Source organism: Syngnathus floridae, unplaced genomic scaffold, assembly GCF_059516105.1.
Source record: "Syngnathus floridae isolate MCC-2025c unplaced genomic scaffold, RoL_Sflo_1.0 HiC_scaffold_65, whole genome shotgun sequence".
Taxonomy (NCBI): Eukaryota; Metazoa; Chordata; class Actinopteri; order Syngnathiformes; family Syngnathidae; genus Syngnathus; species Syngnathus floridae.
In genome coordinates this window covers 20784-45441 of record NW_028284094.1, presented here as the reverse complement: position 1 = coordinate 45441, position 24658 = coordinate 20784, and the positions used below count along the sequence as shown (strand labels likewise).

The 24658-nt window shown below is 48.4% G+C and overlaps 4 long non-coding RNA genes across 6 annotated transcripts; all 4 read right to left on the bottom strand.

The window, feature by feature from the left end:
- Positions 1–613: 613 nt before the first annotated feature.
- Positions 614–1214, bottom strand: LOC148378096 (uncharacterized). Its single transcript, XR_015856178.1, has 3 exons — positions 989–1214; positions 803–868; positions 614–741 (listed from the first exon to the last, which is right to left on the bottom strand). It is a non-coding gene; the product is annotated as an uncharacterized LOC148378096 (long non-coding RNA).
- Positions 1215–1948: 734 nt separating this feature from the next.
- LOC148378095 (uncharacterized) lies at positions 1949–3654 on the bottom strand. 2 transcript variants are annotated; one of them, XR_015856193.1, is made up of 4 exons: positions 3601–3654; positions 2485–2555; positions 2244–2348; positions 1949–2099 (listed from the first exon to the last, which is right to left on the bottom strand). It is a non-coding gene; the product is annotated as an uncharacterized LOC148378095 (long non-coding RNA). The 2 variants fall into 2 exon arrangements; XR_015856192.1 differs by lacking the exon at positions 3601–3654 and having other exon boundaries at positions 2485–2836.
- Positions 3655–20550: 16896 nt separating this feature from the next.
- On the bottom strand, positions 20551–21151 carry LOC148378094 (uncharacterized). The gene is made up of 3 exons (XR_015856179.1): positions 20926–21151; positions 20740–20805; positions 20551–20678 (listed from the first exon to the last, which is right to left on the bottom strand). It is a non-coding gene; the product is annotated as an uncharacterized LOC148378094 (long non-coding RNA).
- Positions 21152–21880: 729 nt separating this feature from the next.
- LOC148378093 (uncharacterized) lies at positions 21881–23586 on the bottom strand. 2 transcript variants are annotated; one of them, XR_015856196.1, is made up of 4 exons: positions 23533–23586; positions 22417–22487; positions 22176–22280; positions 21881–22031 (listed from the first exon to the last, which is right to left on the bottom strand). It is a non-coding gene; the product is annotated as an uncharacterized LOC148378093 (long non-coding RNA). The 2 variants fall into 2 exon arrangements; XR_015856194.1 differs by lacking the exon at positions 23533–23586 and having other exon boundaries at positions 22417–22768.
- Positions 23587–24658: the final 1072 nt, after the last annotated feature.

The window sequence follows — 24658 nt, the reverse complement described above, 5'->3', positions numbered from 1 at the left end:
CGGTGCCGCTGGAGCTCACTCACCAGCTGGTGTTAGGGCCACAGAATGAAGGCCAAGGAGAAGAATAGAAAGAGAAACAGAAACTTCTCCTCCAATTGTTTGATTTGTCTCTTCTGAGCTTCGATGAATTCTTTCAGCTCTTTGTTCCTCTAGGACGGACAAATGGAAAGTGGCATTCAAAAGCCAGTAAGCGTGCAAGTAAGTGCCGGGCTGGCTTTGGGCCCTTACCTGTTGCGCGCTGTGCAGCAGATCCATTCTCTCTTGGAGGATGCAAGCGTCGCGCTCCCTCAACTCGCACATCAGGGCTCGCTTCCATTGGTCCACGGCGCTCCTAAGCTCTTCTCTCTGATCCGCCGTCAGCACGTCATTCACGCCAGCGTGGCTGGCTTTTTCGCCGTCCGTGGCGGGGCAGTCCCGCTGCGGTAGCGCCTCGTACAACATGGCCTCCAGCTCCAGGATCCTCTGGGCCGCAATCCTCGTCCATCAGTGGTCCGGCGGGAGATTTGAGGGCGGCTTACCTTATGAGCCTGGTCCATGGAACACTTCCTGAAGTCCAACTCTTCATCCAGGTAGCCCTTCTGCTTGCAGAACATATCCTAGCACAGCTCAAGGTCAGAATTGTTGGGGCACATTGCCGGAGTTCCCCTTGGCTGATGTCGCGTGTCTGTCTACCTTCTCACTTTCAATGTCCAACATCTTCTGTTGAAGTGCTGACTTGGTCACTTTGATGTATTCTAACCACTGAGGAAAGGCTGCTGTCACATAAGCAGAATGCGAGAGCGTGCGTGGACGTGCGCGTTACCTTCTCGGCTAGGGTGAGAAGGGTCCTGGCGTGAATCACGACCACCTGCTCCTCGTTGGTGAGATTCTGCAAGAGCCCAAAGGCACAGCGTCAACAAGCTTCTTTCAGCGCAAAGCCTTCCAAAAGTCACATTTGAGCCGCCGAGTCTCGTGGAGTGCGAACATAAGGAGTTCGACATACACTTACGGCGTTATAGCCCAGGATGTCCAGCTTCTTCATCAGATCACTGATGACGATGTCCGGGGGAAAGGCGCAAGGAGCAATGTAAGGTGTTCTGGGACCTCGGGTTAAGGTTAGGGTTGCGAGGGACGCCTTACGTACGCTCACGCCCTCGGCCTCGCAGTAGATCTGCAAAGGGCTGAGGCCGTCTGGGAAACGGACTTGCAGAAACTTCAAGACGGGGGAGCGCCACTCCCTCTCCTGAAAGGCAGAGGCATGCATCCGTCCGTCCGTCCGTCCGTCCGTCCGTCCGTCCGTCACATCTCTGGCCTCAACACGCTTGTGCGAGTCTTCCCACCTCCAGCTCCAGGATGCGGAACTCAAGCAGTTCGTTTTGGTCTCGGATATCCTGGATGTGCTCTTTCAGACGCGCTTCTTCCGCCTCCATCCGCCTGACCTGAAAAGACAGTCAGACCTCATCTGCGGGGCTTCCCGACGGGTGTGACGCCAAGCGACTCCGCCCAGCGCCTTTCTTTCCGTCACCTTTTCGGCCAACTGCTGATTGCTCTGACGCAGCAGCTGCTTCTCCTCCACCCACTTGACATTCTAGAAGAGACAAACGCGTGGACAGCTTTGGAATGTTGTGTCATTTTCATCCACAAATTCTTTGGTTGACTGGAAAATGACATTTGCTTTTCTCCGCATTTTCCCAGCCACGTTCGGGGGGGGGGGGGGGGGGGGGTTGGTCCAGTAATGCCAGACGAATGAGTGACTGAAGAATGTAGCTATTTTGTCTGAGAAAAAGGTGTGCTCATTGATGAGCTTACCTGTCCTTGTTGCTTCAGCGCTGACTCCAGATCTGCTACTCTGCTTTGATAGTGACCCATTTCTACCATCAGCTTTTCTCTGGTCTGAAAGGAGGAGGAGGGAGGCTCCTCCTCCTCCTTTCAGACCAGAGAACACCCGAGGCTGGGTGAGAACGGGGAGGCTGCGACCCGGCCGGGGGTTGCGGAAAGGGGCGCCACCTTGATCTCCTTCTCGGCGTCGTAGTCCCCTTCGCTGGTCTGGGCTAGCAGAGCGTAGGCTCGTTGCAGCGCTTGATATTCTTGCGTCAGCTGGCGGTAGCGAAGCTCCGCCTCTTCATGCACACACCAATGCAACACAGCACTAGTACCAGAATCAGTCAGACCGGCGACAAAGCACCCGCGACGCAAAGACGAGTCCGATTCCAGGCTGAAGAGGAATGTTTGGTGCCAATACGCTGGCAGAAATGGCGGGCTACCTCTTCGGGTTCCGTGTCGGGGGTTCTGTCGGTGTGAAAAGACAAGGACGATCCGTCCGAGTCCACCAACACGTCTTCGTCGTAGCCGTAAAATGTTTCGATGACCTGCGGGCGCGGAAGCAAACATCTCTCTGAACAAACTGAAGCGACACCTCACGATGAATCGACGAGAGGAACGATAGCGAGAAAAAGGCCATTTCATCTTGCGCAACACCAAGCAGCCGCAAACAAACAGACTCACCTTGCAGGACCTCACGCTTTGTTCCTCCTCAGAGATTCTGGACGTCGGTATCGTAGCAGCAAATCTCTCTCCTGTCGACACAAATAATCCGCCTTTGAGATTCTTTGGATGCAAAGGGAACGAACGGCTCCGGCGCAGAAACAAACGCGACTCACAATGACATTTCTGACATGAGCTCTTGTCTCCAGAGCCTGAAAAACACGTCACCGGCGATGATTGGAGGGACGCTCGTCTTTTCCAAAAGTGACAACTACAGGGTGTGTCAGGGTTTTCCAGATTATCTTTATCGTATCATTATGTTGCTTTGACTTTGACTGCAACCTGTAATAAATAATATTATTTATCCCTTATTTATCCCTATCGCTTATCCCTTCCTACACAAAGTCGTAAAACACCCCTTGCTATGTTTTGACTAGAGGTCAAGGGCTTCCTCTATTCAATCCACTCTTACACCCACCCTGTTTCTCTTAATTAAAATGCTCGTGCAGGAGCCGAGAGTCAGACTTCATTCGTACAACGGATGGACTCTCCACCTGCAGGTGTCCAAAAGAACTTACTTGTCTCCCGTGTGGTTCTTGCAAAATAAGTTGGAGCGAGCGCAACTCTAACAGGGTGCATTTTGCCACTAGCTGCCTACGGACAATGACGTCGCGCTCGCGGCTCATGGTTGACGGGCTGAGCAGCCGGGCAAGTCCGTCGTTTTCAGCGCACAGCGAGTGGCAAAGGCGCTGACAAAACGGGAGCTTTGAGCTGCTGAAAACGGCAAAACAAGTCTAAAGCGTGTTCAAACGCGTGCGCACAATGCTCCTGCTTGAAAGGTCGGAATTTAAGGGGCCAATTTTTTGGATGGCGGCCGCCGGCCAAGCTTTGGACGGAAAAGGTTTCCTGGCGACAGCGAGCGAGCGCGGCGCTGCCGTACGTGCACCGAGTCGCCTGCCTGAAGACCTTGGACAAGTCGTCGATGATGTGCCGCTGCTCCACAACTTGAAGGAACTCCATTTCACCGTCCTGCTGGCCGCAACCGCGGTCCAGGTCATTGAGCGAACTAGGCCTTCTCTGTGGAACACAAATGCAGTGGACTCTGTTGGCACGCCGCCGTTGTCCGCGTCGACTTACCAAGCTTGCCATCTCCTCGTTCTCCTGGGTGACAAAGCGCACTTTGTTTTCAAGGCGGCACAGCACCAGCGAGAGTTCTTCATTCTTCCTGCTCAGGCGTTTGTTTTTGTACAGGAGTGGCAGAAACTGGCTTTCTGTTTCTCTCAGTCGCTTTAGCTGCAAGCATGAAGTGCGGGATGTGAAAGACGCACAACACGCGGGCCAGAACGTATCCATTCCTTTTGCATCGGTTTGAACGGAATCGTGGCTTTGGCTCCCAATAAAAGACATCTACCAGGCAACCGACTCGCCGCGCCGCTCAACTAATAAGCAAGCGCAATGGGTGCCTCGCTGGATGGCGCGCATCAAACGTAGCGCAAACCTTCAAGCGTGCCGTCAATAAATTACCAGTTCATTGCGCTCTTCAGAAAGCAGGGCGTTTCGATCCTCCAGTTTCCTGATGACTGCGCTGAGCTCAGCGATTTTCAGATGAAACCGTCGCGTGTCCCGATCCTCCTGAGACTGAAAACGCCCCGCAACACACACACACAAGCACTCGTTCAAAGTTCAAAACTGTTTTTGTGCTACCTTCCTCCAGCAACGAACTAAGTCATGCGTACTGCAAGTGTGTGATGAGGTGGCTTACGCAATGAAGAGGATTGCTAGTAGCGGCGTTGACCCCACTTCCAGGGTAGTTTAGGCCCGCCCTTTGGGAATCCCTCAGGGCAGCGATCTGCTGCTCGGCAGCCTGAGTCTGCAGCTGAAGGCGGTGGACGTGGCCGGCCCCAGGGCTTCATCCAAAACACTAACCGCTCTGTCTTTCAGCTTGATCTCATCCGTCTGGATGTACAAACGGGGAGCGCTCAGGCAGGCGGGCAAACTCATTTGCCAGAATTGTGACAAAAACAAAGAGAGCAACCGGCCAATTTTTTTCTTGAATCGACTAGAACACCTTTGCTGTGACAAAAGCGAAGCGAGCAACCGGACATTTTCTTCTTGTGAAATAGAATAGAATAGAATGCCTTAGGTGTCATTGCACTGCAGGTATACAACGAAATTGGGAACATAGCCACGCACCGCGCATCTGATCAGTCCTACCAGTCGGCGGATCTCCCTCTCGCAGTCTCTCTTGGTTCGGCTCAGCTCCTCCCGATGCTGGTGATGAGCCGATCGGAGCTCGGCCGCTCGGGACTGCCAGGCCTGCTGGGCCGCTGCCAGGGCTTCTTCCGCGCTCCTGGTGGAGGCGACACCGCTCGGTCTCCCGACACCGCCGCGTCTCCTCCACCTCCGCCAGCAAAGCACCCCCCCTCCTCACCTGAGCAGACATTGCGCCACACCGGGCCGTTGAGACCGCAACGGAGCGCCGCGACGCTTACTGGGGACAAGCTACACAATACGGTAGCGGCCGCATCGAAGCCCGACGTGGCGTGCGGATAGTCAGACACGGATAGAGCGGATCACCTTGTCCATGGAGCCGTCCCTCAGGCTGAGGACCAAGGCATTCAGTCGCTGGATCTCTCCATCTTTGATTTTGATCACTCTCATCAGCTCCATTTCATGCTGCCGCAGTAATGTCTCCCTGGTAATGGCTAACTCTTTCTGCTTCTCCTCATGGAGTTTGCTTTTGAGTTCCGTCATGGCGGCGGTGGCACGGTGGTGCTCCGCCCGCAGGTCCTGACTTCTCTCTCTCTCCAGACAGCTGACCTGACATGACTTAGACTTAGACTTAGACAAACTTTATTGTCATCTTGTCTGCACATGGTGCATACAAAACGAAATTCCGTTGCATACGTCTTACAACAAAGTAGTGATATTGCAGTTGAATAGAAGTAACATATCCTATGAAAATATATATATATACATATACTGTATATATATATATATATATATATATATATATATATATATATATATATTAAAAATAAGTATAAAGTGCAGCAGTGATAATTATGCAATAGTGCAAGTAGGCAAAACAGTATTCAAGAGTGTGCAGAGGAATGCTAAACCATGTATTAAACTTCTATTTAAAGGGTTTATACAAGTTCAGTAAAGTTGGTAGTGCGAGATAGTGCAAGATAGAGGTCCGTAGTGTCATAAAGTACAGTTCTGTGAATGTGTGATGCAGAGTTCAGTTTAGAGCTCAACAGTTCTAGTGTTCAACAGTCTGATGACAGCAGGGAAAAAGCTGTTGCAGAACCTGGTGGACCTGCAGCGGATGCTGCAAACCTCTTCCCAGAGGGCAGCAGGGAGAACAGTCCATGGTGGGGGTGTGATGGGTCATTGATGATGTTACGGGCACGGGACATGCAGCGCTGAGATGAAATGTCCTGAATGGAGGGAAGAGGAGCCCCTATGATCCTCTCTGCTGTCCTCACCACTCTACTCACGTTCTTCCAATCGGAGGCGGTGCAGCCTCCACACCATACAGAGAGACAGCTTGTCAGAATGCTCTCTATGGTGCTCCTGTAGAACGTCCTCATGATGGGTGGGGGCAGGTGGGCTCTCCTCATCCTCCGCAGGAAGTACAAGCGCTTCTGTGCCCTCTTGACCAGTGCCGTAGTGTTCATAGTCCAGGTGAGGTCTTCTGTGATGTGGACCCCCAGGAATTTGGTGGTGCTGACCACCTCCACAGCTGAGCTGTTGATGATCAGTGGAGCGTGGTGAGGCTGTTTTTTCCTGAAGTCGACGACGATCTCCTTCATCTTCTCCTCATTCAGGATCAGGCTGTTTTCTCTGCACCAGCCCACCAGCTGCTCCACCTCCTCTCTGTAGTCCAGGTCGTTGTTGTCTCTGATGAGCCCCACCACCGTTGTGTCGTCTGCTGACTTCACGATGTGATTGGTGGTGAACCTGAGGACGCAGTCGTGTGTCATCAGGGTGAACAGCAGGGGGCTCAGGACGCAGCCCTGAGGGGAGCCTGTGCTGAGGGTGATGACATCAGAGGTGTTCTGTCCGACCCGGACTGACTGAGGTCTGTTGGTGAGGAAGTCTAGCAGCCAGTTGCGAAGGGGGGTGTTGAAGCCCAGGTGTTCCAATTTTCCTACCAGATGCTGTGGGATGATGGTGTTAAACGCTGAGCTGAAGTCCAGGAACAGCATCCGCACATGGGTGTTCTTCTCCTCCAGGTGAGCCAGGCTCAGGTGAAGAACGGAGGAGATGGCGTCCTGAGTGGAGCGGTTTTGCTGGTCGGCAAACTGGAACGGGTCAAATAATAGGGGGAGTCTGGAAACGATGTGACATTTAAGCAGCCTTTCGAAGCACTTCATCATAACCGGAGTCAGTGCAACAGGCCGGTAATCATTAAATGAGGTGATTTGAGGTTTCTTCGGCACCGGAATGATGGAGGCAGTCTTAAAGCACGCCGGCACTGTGGCTTGGCCCAGCGAGGTGTTAAAAATGTCTGTGATGACCCCAGCCAGATGACTTGCACATTCCCTGAACACACGCCCAGGAATGTTGTCGGGGCCAGGGGCCTTACAGGGGTTGACTCTCCTCAGGGTCTTCAACACATCGGCGGAGTCAAGGCAGAGTACCTCCTCTTTCTGATGGGGGACAGTTTTAACTGCTGGAGTGCCGTTTAGTGCCTCGAACCTCCCAAAGAAGTTATTTAGACCATTTAGAAAGTCAGCATCAACTACACCCACCGGGGGGGGGGGGGGGAGTTGTAGTCTGTAATCGCCCGTATGCCTTGCCACATACTCCTGATGTTTTTGACGTCGTGGAAACGATCCTGAAATTTTCGACTGTGGTCTCGCTTCGCTATCCTGATGGCACGGTTCAAGTTGGCTCTCGCTGTCCTCAGTGTCTCCTTGTCGCCAGACTTGAAGGCAGAGTTCCGCGCTCGTAGCGTTTGACGTACCTCCTCAGTCATCCAGGGTCGTTGGTTGCCCCGGGTGATGATATTCTTAGTGGTGCTGACGTCCTCGGTGCATTTGTTGATGTAGGCTGACACAGTCATGGCACACGCATGTCTAATCTACATCGGGAAATCTGGGAGGGAGGGAGGGAGGCAGGCAGGGAGGCAGGCAGGGAGGCAGGCAGTGTCTGTCTGTTGAGGTTTTCACCTTGTTCTTCTCCTGCTGAAGTTCTAACTGGACGTCCATCAGTTTGGTTCTCAGCTCGTCATTGGCGGCCTGAAGGGCGTCCGTTCGCTCCGCCTTGGCCCGCCCTGCCGGAGCTCGTTTGGACATCTCTTACTCGAGTCTCGCCCGGTCGTCAGTCAGAGATCACAACATTTGTACCTGGAGAGCACAAACGCAGCGCTGTTTTCCACTGGCTTCGAACTCAACTTCAATCGGTACCGTAACTTACAACATCATAAACATAGAACTAGCTTGACTTATTCATTGAATAAATGCATTTGGTTCTTCAAAACTGCATCACGCAACATAGCGTGACCGAGACGGCCCTTATCCACCTGCGTGAAGTTATTTGGTGAAATGAATGAGATGTTTAAGACACCATCGTTCTGTCTCTCTGTAGATGAAGGGAAATAATCGATTGCTGAAGGTCCAAAGGTGTTGTGATAAACAAATAAACATATTAGTGATTAGTGACATATTTGTGATAAACATATTAGGCAGGATAATCACATATGTTAACTTGACTGCCCACACTGTATTTATTTATGGTTATTTGTTAAATCGAGTACTGTTAGACATGAAATAGGAAGTGTTTAACATAAATGGAAGACGAAAGGGGTACTCACCATTGTAGCTCCTGCTGGTCAATGATACGAGCCTCTTCTTGCAGTGGAAAACATACAGCCAACAAACACCGTGGAACCTAAAGGAATGAAATTAAACATTAACATTTAGCCTCAACCAACATTCACAGATACAACGCAACGCAAACTACACAAACGTAAATCTTTTTAAACACAATGAGTTGTACTTACCGTGTACGCTCTAGACGGTCCACTTGCAAGCAGAAAATAAAGATATTTCTGTTGATAATCGTCGTGTTTGTATCCGGTGTCTCGCTCAAGGCCATTGCGCCCACAGATTTGAATTTTGGCGAGAGTTCAGCCTATTGACGTCATTTCCGCGGTGTAATACCCGCATATCTGAAACGGCAAAGTTAAGAGTAGAGTTAAATAAAGTTTTTAGTCAACGCAATAATTTACAACCGTTGACCAGTCGAAATAATCGTCGAAATTTGGCGTCTGTGGCTGGAAGCAGACGCCGAGTTCGACGTTCCTCCCAAACGCCAAACTCCCTCGCTTTTCAGGGCTAAAAAAAAAAACAGTTGTAATTACCTTGTACGCTCTAGACGGTCAAGTTGCAAGCTGAAAACAAAAATATTTGCCTTGTTAGTCATCGTGTTACTAACCGCTGTGTCTTGTTTGCCAGAATTGCCGCTTTCCTACTTCCTGTTGCAAGCCACGCCCACGGAGTATAATTTTGCCGTGAGTTCCGCCTATTGACGTCATGTCCGCGTCACATGACTGCGACGTAATATTATCTAAAGCTGTTTGTGCGGTATTGTGTTGTTCTGTGCGGTGTTGTGTTATTCTGTGCGGCGTCGTGTTGTTCTGTGCGGCGTCGTGTTGTTCAGTGCGACGTCGTGTTGTTCAGTGCGGCATGGTGTTGTTCAGTGCGGCATGGTGTTGTTCAGTGCGGCATGGTGTTGTTCAGTGCGCCATAATGTTGTTCAGTGCGCCATAATGTTGTTCAGTGCGGTATGGTGTTGTTCAGTGCGCCATGGTGTTGTTCAGTGCGGCATGGTGTTGTTCAGTGCGGCATAATGTTGTTCAGTGCGCCATAATGTTGTTCAGTGCGGCATGGTGTTGTTCAGTGCGGGATGGTGTTGTTCAGTGCAGGATGGTGTTGCTCAGTGCGGCATGGTGTTGTTCAATGCGGCATGGTGTTGTTCAGTGCGGGATGGTGTTGTTCAGTGCGGCATGGTGTTGTTCAGTGCGGCACAATGTTGTTCAGTGCGGCATGGTGTTGTTCAGTGCGGCATGGTGTTGTTCAGTGCGGCATGGTGTTGTTCAGTGCGGCATGGTGTTGTTCAGTGCGGAATGGTGTTGTTCAGTGCGGCATGGTGTTGTTCAGTGCGGGATGGTGTTGTTCAATGCGGGATCGTGTTGTACAGTGCGGGGTGGTGTTGTTCAGTGCAGGATGGTGTTGTTCAGTGCGGCATGGTGTTGTTCAATGCGGCATGGTGTTGTTCAGTGCGGGATGGTGTTGTTCATTGCGGCATGGTGTTGTTCAGTGCGGCATGGTGTTGTTCAGTGCGGCATGGTGTTGTTCAGTGCGGCATGGTGTTGTTCAGTGCGGCATAATGTTGTTCAGTGCGGCATGGTGTTGTTCAGTGCGGGTAGGTGTTGTTCAGTGCAGGATGGTGTTGTTCAGTGCGGCATGGTGTTGTTCAGTGCAGCATAGTGTTGTTCAGTGCAGCATGGTGTTGTTCAGTGCGGCATGGTGTTGTTCAGTGCGGCATGGTGTTGTTCAATGCGGCATGGTGTTGTTCAATGCGGGATCGTGTTGTTCAGTGCGGGGTGGTGTTGTTCAGTGCAGGATGGTGTTGTTCAGTGCGGCATGGTGTTGTTCAATGCGGCATGGTGTTGTTCAGTGCTGGATGGTGTTGTTCATTGTGGCATGGTGTTGTTCAGTGCGGCATGGTGTTGTTCAGTGCGGCATGGTGTTGTTCAGTGCGGCATGGTGTTGTTCAGTGCGGCATGGTGTTGTTCAGTGCGGGATGGTGTTGTTCAATGCGGGATGGTGTTGTACAGTGCGGGGTGGTGTTGTTCAGTGCAGGATGGTGTTGTTCAGTGCGGCATGGTGTTGTTCAGTGCGGCATGGTGTTGTTCAGTGCGGCATAATGTTGTTCAGTGCGGCATGGTGTTGTTCAGTGCGGGTAGGTGTTGTTCAGTGCAGGATGGGGTTGTTCAGTGCGGCATGGTGTTGTTCAATGCGGCATGGTGTTGTTCAGTGCGGGATGGTGTTGTTCAGTGCGGGATGGTGTTGTTCAGTGCGGCATGGTGTTGTTCTGTGCGGCATGGTGTTGTTCAGTGCGGGATGGTGTTGTTCATTGCGGCATGGTGTTGTTCAGTGCGGCATGGTGTTGTTCAGTGCGGCATGGTGTTGTTCAATGCGGCATGGTGTTGTTCAATGCGGGATCGTGTTGTTCAGTGCGGGGTGGTGTTGTTCAGTGCAGGATGGTGTTGTTCAGTGCGGCATGGTGTTGTTCAATGCGGCATGGTGTTGTTCAGTGCTGGATGGTGTTGTTCATTGTGGCATGGTGTTGTTCAGTGCGGCATGGTGTTGTTCAGTGCGGCATGGTGTTGTTCAGTGCAGGATGGTGTTGTTCAGTGCGGCATGGTGTTGTTCAATGCAGGATCGTGTTGTTCAGTGCAGCATAATGTTGTTCAGTGCAGCATGGTGTTGTTCAGTGCGGCATGGTGTTGTTCAATGCGGCATGGTGTTGTTCAGTGCGGGATGGTGTTGTTCAGTGCGGCATGGTGTTGTTCAGTGCGGCATAATGTTGTTCAGTGCAGCATGGTGTTGTTCAGTGCGGCATGGTGTTGTTCAGTGCGACATAATGTTGTTCAGTGCGGCATAATGTTGTTCAGTGCGGCATGGTGTTGTTCAGTGCGGCATGGTGTTGTTCAGTGCGGCATGATGTTGTTCAGTGCGGCATGGTGTTGTTCAGTGCAGGATGGTGTTGTTCAGTGCGGCATGGTGTTGTTCAATGCGGCATGGTGTTGTTCAGTGCGGGATGGTGTTGTTCAGTGCAGGATGGTGTTGTTCAGTGCGGCATGGTGTTGTTCAGTGCGGAATGGTGTTGTTCAGTGCGGCATGGTGTTGTTCAGTGCGGCATGGTGTTGTTCAGTGCAGGATGGTGTTGTTCAATGCGGGATGGTGTTGTTCAGTGCGGGATGGTGTTGTTCAGTGCAGGATGGTGTTGTTCAGTGCGGCATGGTGTTGTTCAATGCGGCATGGTGTTGTTCAGTGCAGGATGGTGTTGTTCAGTGCGGCATGGTGTTGTTCAATGCGGCATGGTGTTGTTCAATGCGGCATGGTGTTGTTCAGTGCGGCATGGTGTTGTTCAGTGCGGCATAATGTTGTTCAGTGCGGCATGGTGTTGTTCAGTGCGGCATGGTGTTGTTCAGTGCAGCGTAATGTTGTTCAGTGCGGCATGGTGTTGTTCAGTGCGGAATGCTGTTGTTCAGTGCGGCATGGTGTTGTTCAGTGCGGGATGGTGTTTTTCAGTGCGGCATGGTGTTGTTCCGTGCGGCATGGTGTTGTTCAGTGCGGGATGGTGTTGTTCATTGCGGCATGGTGTTGTTCAGTGCGGCATGGTGTTGTTCAGTGCGCCATAATGTTGTTCAGTGCGGCATGGTGTTGTTCAGTGCGGCATGGTGTTGTTCACTGCGGCATAATGTTGTTCAGTGCGGCATAATGTTGTTCAGTGCAGCATAATGTTGTTCAGTGCGGCATAATGTTGTTCAGTGCGGCATAATGTTGTTCAGTGCGCGATGGTGTTGTTCATTGCGGCATGGTGTTGTTCAGTGCGGCATGGTGTTGTTCAGTGCGGCATGGTGTTGTTCAGTGCGGGATGGTGTTGTTCAGTGCAGGATGGTGTTGTTCAGTGCGGCATGGTGTTGTTCAATGCGGCATGGTGTTGTTCAGTGCGGGATGGTGTTGTTCAGTGCGGCATGGTGTTGTTCAGTGCGGCATAATGTTGTTCAGTGCGGCATGGTGTTGTTCAGTGCGGCATGGTGTTGTTCAGTGCGGCATAATGTTGTTCAGTGCGGCATGGTGTTGTTCAGTGCGGAATGGTGTTGTTCAGTGCGGCATGGTGTTGTTCAGTGCGGGATGGTGTTGTTCAGTGCGGCATGGTGTTGTTCAGTGCGGCATAATGTTGTTCAGTGCGGCATGGTGTTGTTCAGTGCGGCATGGTGTTGTTCAGTGCGGCATGGTGTTGTTCAGTGCGGGATGGTGTTGTTCAGTGCGGGATGGTGTTGTTCAGTGCGGCATGGTGTTCAATGCGGAATGGTGTTGTTCAGTGCAGGATGGTGTTGTTCAGTGCGGCATGGTGTTGTTCAGTGCGGCATAATGTTGTTCAGTGCGGCATGGTGTTGTTCAGTGCGGCATGGTGTTGTTCAGTGCGGCATAATGTTTTTCAGTGCGGCATGGTGTTGTTCAGTGCGGCATGGTGTTGTTCAGTGCGGCATAATGTTCAGTGTGGCATAATGTTGTTCAGTGCGGCATGGTGTTGTTCAGTGCGGGATGGTGTTGTTCAGTGCAGGATGGTGTTGTTCAGTGCGGCATGGTGTTGTTCAGTGCGGGATGGTGTCTTTCAGTGCGGCATGGTGTCGTTCAGTGCGGCATGGTGTCGTTCAGTGCGGCATGGTGTCTTTCAGTGCGTCATGGTGTCGTTCAGTGCGGCATGGTGTTGTTCAGTGCGGCATGGTGTTGTTCAGTGCGGCATGGTGTTGTTCAGTGCGGGATGGTGTTGTTCAGTGTGGCATGGTGTTCAGTGCGGCATGGTGTTGTTCAGTGCAGTATCGTGTTGTTTAGTGCGGTATCGTGTTGTTCAGTGCGGTATCGTGTTGTTCAGTGCAGTATCGTTGTGTTGTTCGTATTGTGTTGTGTTGTTCGTAATGTGTTGTGTTGTTCGTATTGTGTTGTGTTGTTCGTAGTGTGTTGTGTTGTTCGTATTGTGTTGTGTTGTTCATATTGTGTTGTTCATATTGTGTTGAGTTGTTCGTATTGTGTTGTGTTGTTCGTATTGTGTTGCCTTTAACACTTAGCCTCTAACACTTAGCCTCTAACACTTAGCCTCTAGCACCTAGAAGGTAAATAAATAGGAAGGAAGGACTCACCGGTGACGTCTTCGCCCACGTCCAAGCGTTGTACTTTGTATTTTCATCCTTCTGACAGTGGAAAACATAGCCAACAAACACCGTGGAACCTAAACGAATGAAAGAAAACTATCATTTGGCCACAACAGACATTCACAGATACAACACAATGTGACGTGCGGGGTTGAGGTTAAAGGTTGAGTGAAGGGCCCTCGTTTTAAACTACTTTTTTGAAAAGGATTGGGAACAAGTAAGACGTATTTAATTTATTTAATGGGAAGTAGTAAGAGCTATTGAATTTAATCTATGTATTATATTCTATTGTATTGTATTCTGTTGTATTCTTTTGGATTGTATTCACACTAACCCCACTAAAACTTCAGCCCACAAAAACTCGCCTCTGGCGCCTAGCCTCTGGCTTTTAGCCTCTAACACTTAGCCTTTAACACTTAGCCTAGAAGGTGAATAAATAGGGTTAAAGGTTGAGTGAAGGGACCTCGTTTTAAACTACTTTTTTGAAAAGGAGTGGGAACAAGTAACACGTATTTAATTTATTTAATGGGAACTAGTAAGACTTATTAAATTTATTTAATCTACTTTTCTTCCCAGGCAAAATTTGATGTGCTGCAATTCCAAATTTCCAAAGTGAATGAAGGAATGAAGTCCTTTAAATTATGATTTTGTATAAATACTAGGCATTAACACAAAATTGACGGCACAAAATGGGCAGACTTTACTTGTTTGAAAAGGACTGGTCACAAGACAGACTTTTTTAATTTATTTAATGGGAAGAAGACTTATTTAGTTTAATTGATCTATTTTTGTTCCCTGGCAAAATTCGATTTGCTGCAATTCCAAATTTCCAAAGTGAATGAAGGAAAGAAGTCGTTTAAATTATGATTTTGTTTAAATACTAGGCATAGACACAAAATCTACGGCACAAAATGGGCAGACTTTACTTGTTTGAAGAGGACTGGTTACAAGACAGACTTTTCTGATTTATTTAATGGGAAGAGGACTTATTTAGTTTATTTAATCTATTTTTGTTCCCTGGCTAGATATTAACAGAACATCTACTACGCAAAATGGGCAGAGTTTACTTGTTTGAGAAGGAGTGGCTTATTCAAAACTAAGATTTATTTAATCTGTTTGTTCCCAGGCAAAATTGGATGTGATGCAATTCCAAATTTCACCACATGATGGTGCCCAATTTTGACTTCATAGGACATATTAAACACTTAGCTTGTTATTATGTTCAAGGTAATCAGATTTGTTTATTATTCTAATGGCCTCTTCAAAACTATTCTGGATTACTACTTTGGATCTATTCTACATTACTTAGCAACAACATACTCTGTAACAGATTAGGCAGTATAATCATATATGTTAACTTGAGAGTGCCCACACTCAATCTACTTATCGTGATGTGTTAAATCAATTACTGTTAGACATTATTTGTCTGATAATCTACCAAATCTTTGAATTGAAGAATTTGTGATTTAATTAATAGCTTGTTGTTATGTTAAGGGTAATCATACTTGTATATAATTCTAATGGCCTTCTTTTGAAAACTATTCTGAATTACAACTTTGGATCTTATATTACTTTGCAACAATCTACTCTGTGACAGATTAGGCAGTATAATCACATATGTTAACTTCAGTGCCCACACTGTATTTATTTATGGTTATTTGTTAAATCAAGTACTGTTAGACATGAAATAGGAAGTGTTTAACATAAATGTTATGGCTACTCACCATTGTAGCTCGCTCCTGGTCAATGATACGAGCCTCTTCTTGCAGTGGAAAACTTGCAGCCAACAAACACCGTGGAACCTAAAGGAATGAAATTAAACATTAACATTTCGCCTCGACCAATTTTCACACGTACAACGCAACGCGGCTACACTTCTGCTATTACAAACGTAAATCTCCTTAAACACAATGAGTGTTACTTACCGTGTACGCTCTAGACGGTCCAGTTGCAAGCAGAAAATAAAGATATTTCTGTTGATAATCGTCGCTGCTCAGCGGCTCACGGCCATCGCGCCAACAGATTTGAATTTTGGCGGAGGTTCGGGCAATTACGTCATATCCGCGGCACATGACTGCGACGTAATACCCGCTTATCTGAAACGGCAGTTAAAAGTAGAGTTACATCAAGTTTTCTTGGAACCTAAACGAATGAAAGAAAACTATCATTTGGCCACAACCAAGATTCACAGATACAACACAACGTGCGGGGTTGAGGTTAAAGATTGAGTGAAGGGCCCTCGTTTTAAACTACTGTTTTGAAAAGGAGTGGAAACAAGTAAGACGTATTTAATTTATTTAATGGGAAGTAGTAAGACTTATTAAATTTATTTAATCTACTTTTCTTCCCAGGCAAAATTTGATGTGCTGCAATTCCAAATTTCCAAAGTGAATGAAGGAATGAAGTCCTTTAAATTATGATTTTGTATAAATACTAGGCATAAACACAAAATCGACGGCACAAAAAAAATTGTATTTTGCCAAATCTTGACTTGAGACCTGATAGGAAGTATTAAACGCTTAGTTAAATCAATACAAGTTGGTAATAAGAGCGAGTAATGTTGGTTGAACCGATGAATGAAGGTTGAAAGCAATTTAAATTATGACTTTGTATAAATACTAGATATTAACAGAACATCTACTGCGCGAAATGGGCAGAGTTTACTTGTTTGAGAAGGAGTGGCTTATTCAAAACTAAGATTTATTTAATCTGTTTGTTCCCAGGCAAAATTGGATGTGATGCAATTCCAAATTTCACCACATGATGGTGCCCAATTTTGACTTCATAGGACATATTAAACACTTAGCTTGTTATTATGTTCAAGGTAATCAGATTTGTTTATTATTCTAATGGCCTCTTCAAAACTATTCTGGATTACTACTTTGGATCTATTCTACATTACTTGGCAACAACATACTCTGTAACAGATTAGGCAGTATAATCATATATGTTAACTTGAGAGTGCCCACACTCAATCTACTTATCGTGATGTGTTAAATCAATTACTGTTAGACATTATTTGTCTGATAATCTACCAAATCTTTGAATTGAAGAATTTGTGATTTAATTAATAGCTTGTTGTTATGTTAAGGGTAATCATACTTGTATATAATTCTAATGGCCTTCTTTTGAAAACTATTCTGAATTACAACTTTGGATCTTATATTACTTTGCAACAATCTACTCTGTGACAGATTAGGCAGTATAATCACATATGTTAACTTCAGTGCCCACACTGTATTTATTTATGGTTATTTGTTAAATCAAGTACTGTTAGACATGAAATAGGAAGTGTTTAACATAAATGTTATGGCTACTCACCATTGTAGCTCGCTCCTGGTCAATGATACGAGCCTCTTCTTGCAGTGGAAAACTTGCAGCCAACAAACACCGTGGAACCTAAAGGAATGAAATTAAACATTAACAATTCGCCTCGACCAATTTTCACACGTACAACGCAACGCGGCTACACTTCTGCTATTACAAACGTAAATCTCCTTAAACACAATGAGTGTTACTTACCGTGTACGCTCTAGACGGTCCAGTTGCAAGCAGAAAATAAAGATATTTCTGTTGATAATCGTCGCTGCTCAGCGGCTCACGGCCATCGCGCCAACAGATTTGAATTATGCGGAGGTTCGGGCAATTACGTCATATCCGCGGCACATGACTGCGACGTAATACCCGCTTATCTGAAACGGCAGTTAAAAGTAGAGTTACATCAAGTTTTCTTGGAACCTAAACGAATGAAAGAAAACTATCATTTGGCCACAACCAAGATTCACAGATACAACACAACGTGCGGGGTTGAGGTTAAAGATTGAGTGAAGGGCCCTCGTTTTAAACTACTGTTTTGAAAAGGAGTGGAAACAAGTAAGACGTATTTAATTTATTTAATGGGAAGTAGTAAGACTTATTAAATTTATTTAATCTACTTTTCTTCCCAGGCAAAATTTGATGTGCTGCAATTCCAAATTTCCAAAGTGAATGAAGGAATGAAGTCCTTTAAATTATGATTTTGTATAAATACTAGGCATAAACACAAAATCGACGGCACAAAATGGGCAGACTTTACTTGTTTGAAAAGGACTGGTTACAAGACAGACTTTTTAAATTCATTTAATGGGAAGAAAACTTATTTAGTTTAATTGATCTATTTTTGTTCCCTGGCAAAATTCGATTTGCTGCAATTCCAAATTTCCAAAGTGAATGAAGGAAAGAAGTCGTTTAAATTATGATTTTGTTTAAATACTAGGCATAGACACAAAATCTACGGCACAAAATGGGCAGACTTTACTTGTTTGAAGAGGACTGGTTACAAGACAGACTTTTCTGATTTATTTAATGGGAAGAGGACTTATTTAGTTTATTTAATCTATTTTTGTTCCCTGGCAAAATTGGATTTGCTGAAATTGTATTTTGCCAAATCTCGATTTGAGACCTGATAGGAAGTATTAAACGCTTAGTTAAATCAATACAAGTTGGTAATAAGAGCGAGTAATGTTGGTTGAACCGATGAATGAAGGTTGAAAGCAATTTAAATTATGACTTTGTATAAATACTAGATATTAACAGAACATCTACTGCGCAAAATGGGCAGAGTTTACTTGTTTGAGAAGGAGTGGCTTATTCAAAACTAAGATTTATTTAATCTGTTTGTTCCCAGGCAAAATTGGATGTGATGCAATTCCAAATCTATCTGAAACGGCAGTTAAAAGTAGAGTTACATAGTTTTCTTTTTTAATCAACACAATCATGTACAACCGTTGACCAGAAAGAATCGTCGAAATTCGACGTCCCCCACAAACGCCACGCTCACTCGCTTTTCAGGGCAACAAAAGTACTTCTTTTTAAAAACGATGAGTTGTACTTACCGTGTACGCTCTGGACGGTCCAGTTGCAAGCAGAAAATAAAAATATTTCTCTTGTTAGTCGTATGTTACCATCCGCTGTGTCTTTGTCAACATCGCCGCCATTTTCCTACTTCCTGCTGCGAGCCACGCCCACGGATTTAAATTTGGGCGGAAGCTCTTTCCATTGGCGTCGTTTTCGCGTATAGCAAATCCGATTGGTTGGGAAGGGGGCACGGTTATGCAGCCGAGGGGTCCTGTGATCGGTGGGATGTAAAGTAGGCGTCGACGTCACGTCCGCGTCACGTGACCACGACGTGGCAGACGTCATATAGCAACCGCTGTTTTGTTTAGTAGATTTACAGTTGTTATGCATTGGCATAATGGTGTGCACTCAAAATAGATTTAAATAAATTAAATATTTCTTCTGCCCACTCCCTTTTAAACAAGTTAACTCTGCCCACGTCCATTGACGGCTTGTCTGCGTCACGTGACCACGACGTAGCGACGTCATGTAGTAACCGCTGTTTTGATCAGTAGACTTACAGTTATTATGCGTTGACATAATGGCGCACTGGTTAGCATGGCCACCTCTTAAGCATGATGTTGCGGGTTCGACGCCTGATCAATGTTAGCATGGAGTGAGCTTAAGTGCATGGCGCTGAAGATTTGAATCTTTGAAATGCGCTGAGGTCTGACATATCAGGCAGAATGGTTTGCCATCACGTTCAACAAAAAATAGAAACTTTCCCACTCTGATTAAAACGTCCTGTGTTCATCTACGTATTTTCGTTTTGCTGTGCATCTTTTCCCTGCCATTTCGAGAGCCCAATTGACACTCATAGTTTAAAGAAATGTGTTTGCCCATCCTACTTTGTGGAATTTCACCACATGCGCTTTTGACCAAAATACCAAATTGAACTCAAGTGAAGCCAACACGCACAACCCCCCCCCCCCCCCCCACACACACACACACACACAAATGTTGATATGAACATAAAAGAGCCGCATGCGGTTCGGGAGTTGCGGCTTGGCCAAACCTGTACTATACAACTTTATTTGTATAAAATTTTCACAACAGCTGTCACACAAACAAAGCGGGAAAAACCGAAGACGTGCGTGTTCCGCCCACGCTGGATTTATTTGCACCTTTGAAAAGACACCGTATTGCCGCAGATGTGGCAAAGAGTACTTTTGGGCATCTGAGACGGAAGGATGTCCAAAGCATCACGTCACCTGCTCTGGTAGGCATGGTGGTGGGACGTTGAGGTCAACCGCTTTGGGGTTGGCTGAATCTTTGATCGCAGGATGCCACACACTTGAAGACAGAAGCAGAAAAGCAGAGCTAAATGCAAAATGTACTCACCGGTGACTCCAATTTTTTTCCCCCCTGAAGAAACAGCTGGACGGGTGGCCCCGGCTGGCCAGTGGGACTCTTGTTATTCTGACCCTTTTTAGTGCGCGTTTGGGGCAACAACCGTTTTTTGTGGCGCTCTCTTCTGGTTCAAAAGTGCCCTGCATGTGAATTTGCTTTTCCTGCCTTCTGATTGGATGAGCGCCGGTGTGACGCGGTGCCTCTGTCACCGTGGCGGGGGGTATACGTTGGCATCGGAGCGTCTGCCAACGTCTGAGACCGGCTGGCAGTGTATCGGAGGTGTCGAGTGCGGTGCCGCTGGAGCTCACTCACCAGCTGGTGTTAGGGCCACAGAATGAAGGCCAAGGAGAAGAATAGAAAGAGAAACAGAAACTTCTCCTCCAATTGTTTGATTTGTCTCTTCTGAGCTTCGATGAATTCTTTCAGCTCTTTGTTCCTCTAGGACGGACAAATGGAAAGTGGCATTCAAAAGCCAGTAAGCGTGCAAGTAAGTGCCGGGCTGGCTTTGGGCCCTTACCTGTTGCGCGCTGTGCAGCAGATCCATTCTCTCTTGGAGGATGCAAGCGTCGCGCTCCCTCAACTCGCACATCAGGGCTCGCTTCCATTGGTCCACGGCGCTCCTAAGCTCTTCTCTCTGATCCGCCGTCAGCACGTCATTCACGCCAGCGTGGCTGGCTTTTTCGCCGTCCGTGGCGGGGCAGTCCCGCTGCGGTAGCGCCTCGTACAACATGGCCTCCAGCTCCAGGATCCTCTGGGCCGCAATCCTCGTCCATCAGTGGTCCGGCGGGAGATTTGAGGGCGGCTTACCTTATGAGCCTGGTCCATGGAACACTTCCTGAAGTCCAACTCTTCATCCAGGTAGCCCTTCTGCTTGCAGAACATATCCTAGCACAGCTCAAGGTCAGAATTGTTGGGGCACATTGCCGGAGTTCCCCTTGGCTGATGTCGCGTGTCTGTCTACCTTCTCACTTTCAATGTCCAACATCTTCTGTTGAAGTGCTGACTTGGTCACTTTGATGTATTCTAACCACTGAGGAAAGGCTGCTGTCACATAAGCAGAATGCGAGAGCGTGCGTGGACGTGCGCGTTACCTTCTCGGCTAGGGTGAGAAGGGTCCTGGCGTGAATCACGACCACCTGCTCCTCGTTGGTGAGATTCTGCAAGAGCCCAAAGGCACAGCGTCAACAAGCTTCTTTCAGCGCAAAGCCTTCCAAAAGTCACATTTGAGCCGCCGAGTCTCGTGGAGTGCGAACATAAGGAGTTCGACATACACTTACGGCGTTATAGCCCAGGATGTCCAGCTTCTTCATCAGATCACTGATGACGATGTCCGGGGGAAAGGCGCAAGGAGCAATGTAAGGTGTTCTGGGACCTCGGGTTAAGGTTAGGGTTGCGAGGGACGCCTTACGTACGCTCACGCCCTCGGCCTCGCAGTAGATCTGCAAAGGGCTGAGGCCGTCTGGGAAACGGACTTGCAGAAACTTCAAGACGGGGGAGCGCCACTCCCTCTCCTGAAAGGCAGAGGCATGCATCCGTCCGTCCGTCCGTCCGTCCGTCCGTCCGTCACATCTCTGGCCTCAACACGCTTGTGCGAGTCTTCCCACCTCCAGCTCCAGGATGCGGAACTCAAGCAGTTCGTTTTGGTCTCGGATATCCTGGATGTGCTCTTTCAGACGCGCTTCTTCCGCCTCCATCCGCCTGACCTGAAAAGACAGTCAGACCTCATCTGCGGGGCTTCCCGACGGGTGTGACGCCAAGCGACTCCGCCCAGCGCCTTTCTTTCCGTCACCTTTTCGGCCAACTGCTGATTGCTCTGACGCAGCAGCTGCTTCTCCTCCACCCACTTGACATTCTAGAAGAGACAAACGCGTGGACAGCTTTGGAATGTTGTGTCATTTTCATCCACAAATTCTTTGGTTGACTGGAAAATGACATTTGCTTTTCTCCGCATTTTCCCAGCCACGTTCGGGGGGGGGGGGGGGGGGGGTTGGTCCAGTAATGCCAGACGAATGAGTGACTGAAGAATGTAGCTATTTTGTCTGAGAAAAAGGTGTGCTCATTGATGAGCTTACCTGTCCTTGTTGCTTCAGCGCTGACTCCAGATCTGCTACTCTGCTTTGATAGTGACCCATTTCTACCATCAGCTTTTCTCTGGTCTGAAAGGAGGAGGAGGGAGGCTCCTCCTCCTCCTTTCAGACCAGAGAACACCCGAGGCTGGGTGAGAACGGGGAGGCTGCGACCCGGCCGGGGGTTGCGGAAAGGGGCGCCACCTTGATCTCCTTCTCGGCGTCGTAGTCCCCTTCGCTGGTCTGGGCTAGCAGAGCGTAGGCTCGTTGCAGCGCTTGATATTCTTGCGTCAGCTGGCGGTAGCGAAGCTCCGCCTCTTCATGCACACACCAATGCAACACAGCACTAGTACCAGAATCAGTCAGACCGGCGACAAAGCACCCGCGACGCAAAGACGAGTCCGATTCCAGGCTGAAGAGGAATGTTTGGTGCCAATACGCTGGCAGAAATGGCGGGCTACCTCTTCGGGTTCCGTGTCGGGGGTTCTGTCGGTGTGAAAAGACAAGGACGATCCGTCCGAGTCCACCAACACGTCTTCGTCGTAGCCGTAAAATGTTTCGATGACCTGCGGGCGCGGAAGCAAACATCTCTCTGAACAAACTGAAGCGACACCTCACGATGAATCGACGAGAGGAACGATAGCGAGAAAAAGGCCATTTCATCTTGCGCAACACCAAGCAGCCGCAAACAAACAGACTCACCTTGCAGGACCTCACGCTTTGTTCCTCCTCAGAGATTCTGGACGTCGGTATCGTAGCAGCAAATCTCTCTCCTGTCGACACAAATAATCCGCCTTTGAGATTCTTTGGATGCAAAGGGAACGAACGGCTCCGGCGCAGAAACAAACGCGACTCACAATGACATTTCTGACATGAGCTCTTGTCTCCAGAGCCTGAAAAACACGTCACCGGCGATGATTGGAGGGACGCTCGTCTTTTCCAAAAGTGACAACTACAGGGTGTGTCAGGGTTTTCCAGATTATCTTTATCGTATCATTATGTTGCTTTGACTTTGACTGCAACCTGTAATAAATAATATTATTTATCCCTTATTTATCCCTATCGCTTATCCCTTCCTACACAAAGTCGTAAAACACCCCTTGCTATGTTTTGACTAGAGGTCAAGGGCTTCCTCTATTCAATCCACTCTTACACCCACCCTGTTTCTCTTAATTAAAATGCTCGTGCAGGAGCCGAGAGTCAGACTTCATTCGTACAACGGATGGACTCTCCACCTGCAGGTGTCCAAAAGAACTTACTTGTCTCCCGTGTGGTTCTTGCAAAATAAGTTGGAGCGAGCGCAACTCTAACAGGGTGCATTTTGCCACTAGCTGCCTACGGACAATGACGTCGCGCTCGCGGCTCATGGTTGACGGGCTGAGCAGCCGGGCAAGTCCGTCGTTTTCAGCGCACAGCGAGTGGCAAAGGCGCTGACAAAACGGGAGCTTTGAGCTGCTGAAAACGGCAAAACAAGTCTAAAGCGTGTTCAAACGCGTGCGCACAATGCTCCTGCTTGAAAGGTCGGAATTTAAGGGGCCAATTTTTTGGATGGCGGCCGCCGGCCAAGCTTTGGACGGAAAAGGTTTCCTGGCGACAGCGAGCGAGCGCGGCGCTGCCGTACGTGCACCGAGTCGCCTGCCTGAAGACCTTGGACAAGTCGTCGATGATGTGCCGCTGCTCCACAACTTGAAGGAACTCCATTTCACCGTCCTGCTGGCCGCAACCGCGGTCCAGGTCATTGAGCGAACTAGGCCTTCTCTGTGGAACACAAATGCAGTGGACTCTGTTGGCACGCCGCCGTTGTCCGCGTCGACTTACCAAGCTTGCCATCTCCTCGTTCTCCTGGGTGACAAAGCGCACTTTGTTTTCAAGGCGGCACAGCACCAGCGAGAGTTCTTCATTCTTCCTGCTCAGGCGTTTGTTTTTGTACAGGAGTGGCAGAAACTGGCTTTCTGTTTCTCTCAGTCGCTTTAGCTGCAAGCATGAAGTGCGGGATGTGAAAGACGCACAACACGCGGGCCAGAACGTATCCATTCCTTTTGCATCGGTTTGAACGGAATCGTGGCTTTGGCTCCCAATAAAAGACATCTACCAGGCAACCGACTCGCCGCGCCGCTCAACTAATAAGCAAGCGCAATGGGTGCCTCGCTGGATGGCGCGCATCAAACGTAGCGCAAACCTTCAAGCGTGCCGTCAATAAATTACCAGTTCATTGCGCTCTTCAGAAAGCAGGGCGTTTCGATCCTCCAGTTTCCTGATGACTGCGCTGAGCTCAGCGATTTTCAGATGAAACCGTCGCGTGTCCCGATCCTCCTGAGACTGAAAACGCCCCGCAACACACACACACAAGCACTCGTTCAAAGTTCAAAACTGTTTTTGTGCTACCTTCCTCCAGCAACGAACTAAGTCATGCGTACTGCAAGTGTGTGATGAGGTGGCTTACGCAATGAAGAGGATTGCTAGTAGCGGCGTTGACCCCACTTCCAGGGTAGTTTAGGCCCGCCCTTTGGGAATCCCTCAGGGCAGCGATCTGCTGCTCGGCAGCCTGAGTCTGCAGCTGAAGGCGGTGGACGTGGCCGGCCCCAGGGCTTCATCCAAAACACTAACCGCTCTGTCTTTCAGCTTGATCTCATCCGTCTGGATGTACAAACGGGGAGCGCTCAGGCAGGCGGGCAAACTCATTTGCCAGAATTGTGACAAAAACAAAGAGAGCAACCGGCCAATTTTTTTCTTGAATCGACTAGAACACCTTTGCTGTGACAAAAGCGAAGCGAGCAACCGGACATTTTCTTCTTGTGAAATAGAATAGAATAGAATGCCTTAGGTGTCATTGCACTGCAGGTATACAACGAAATTGGGAACATAGCCACGCACCGCGCATCTGATCAGTCCTACCAGTCGGCGGATCTCCCTCTCGCAGTCTCTCTTGGTTCGGCTCAGCTCC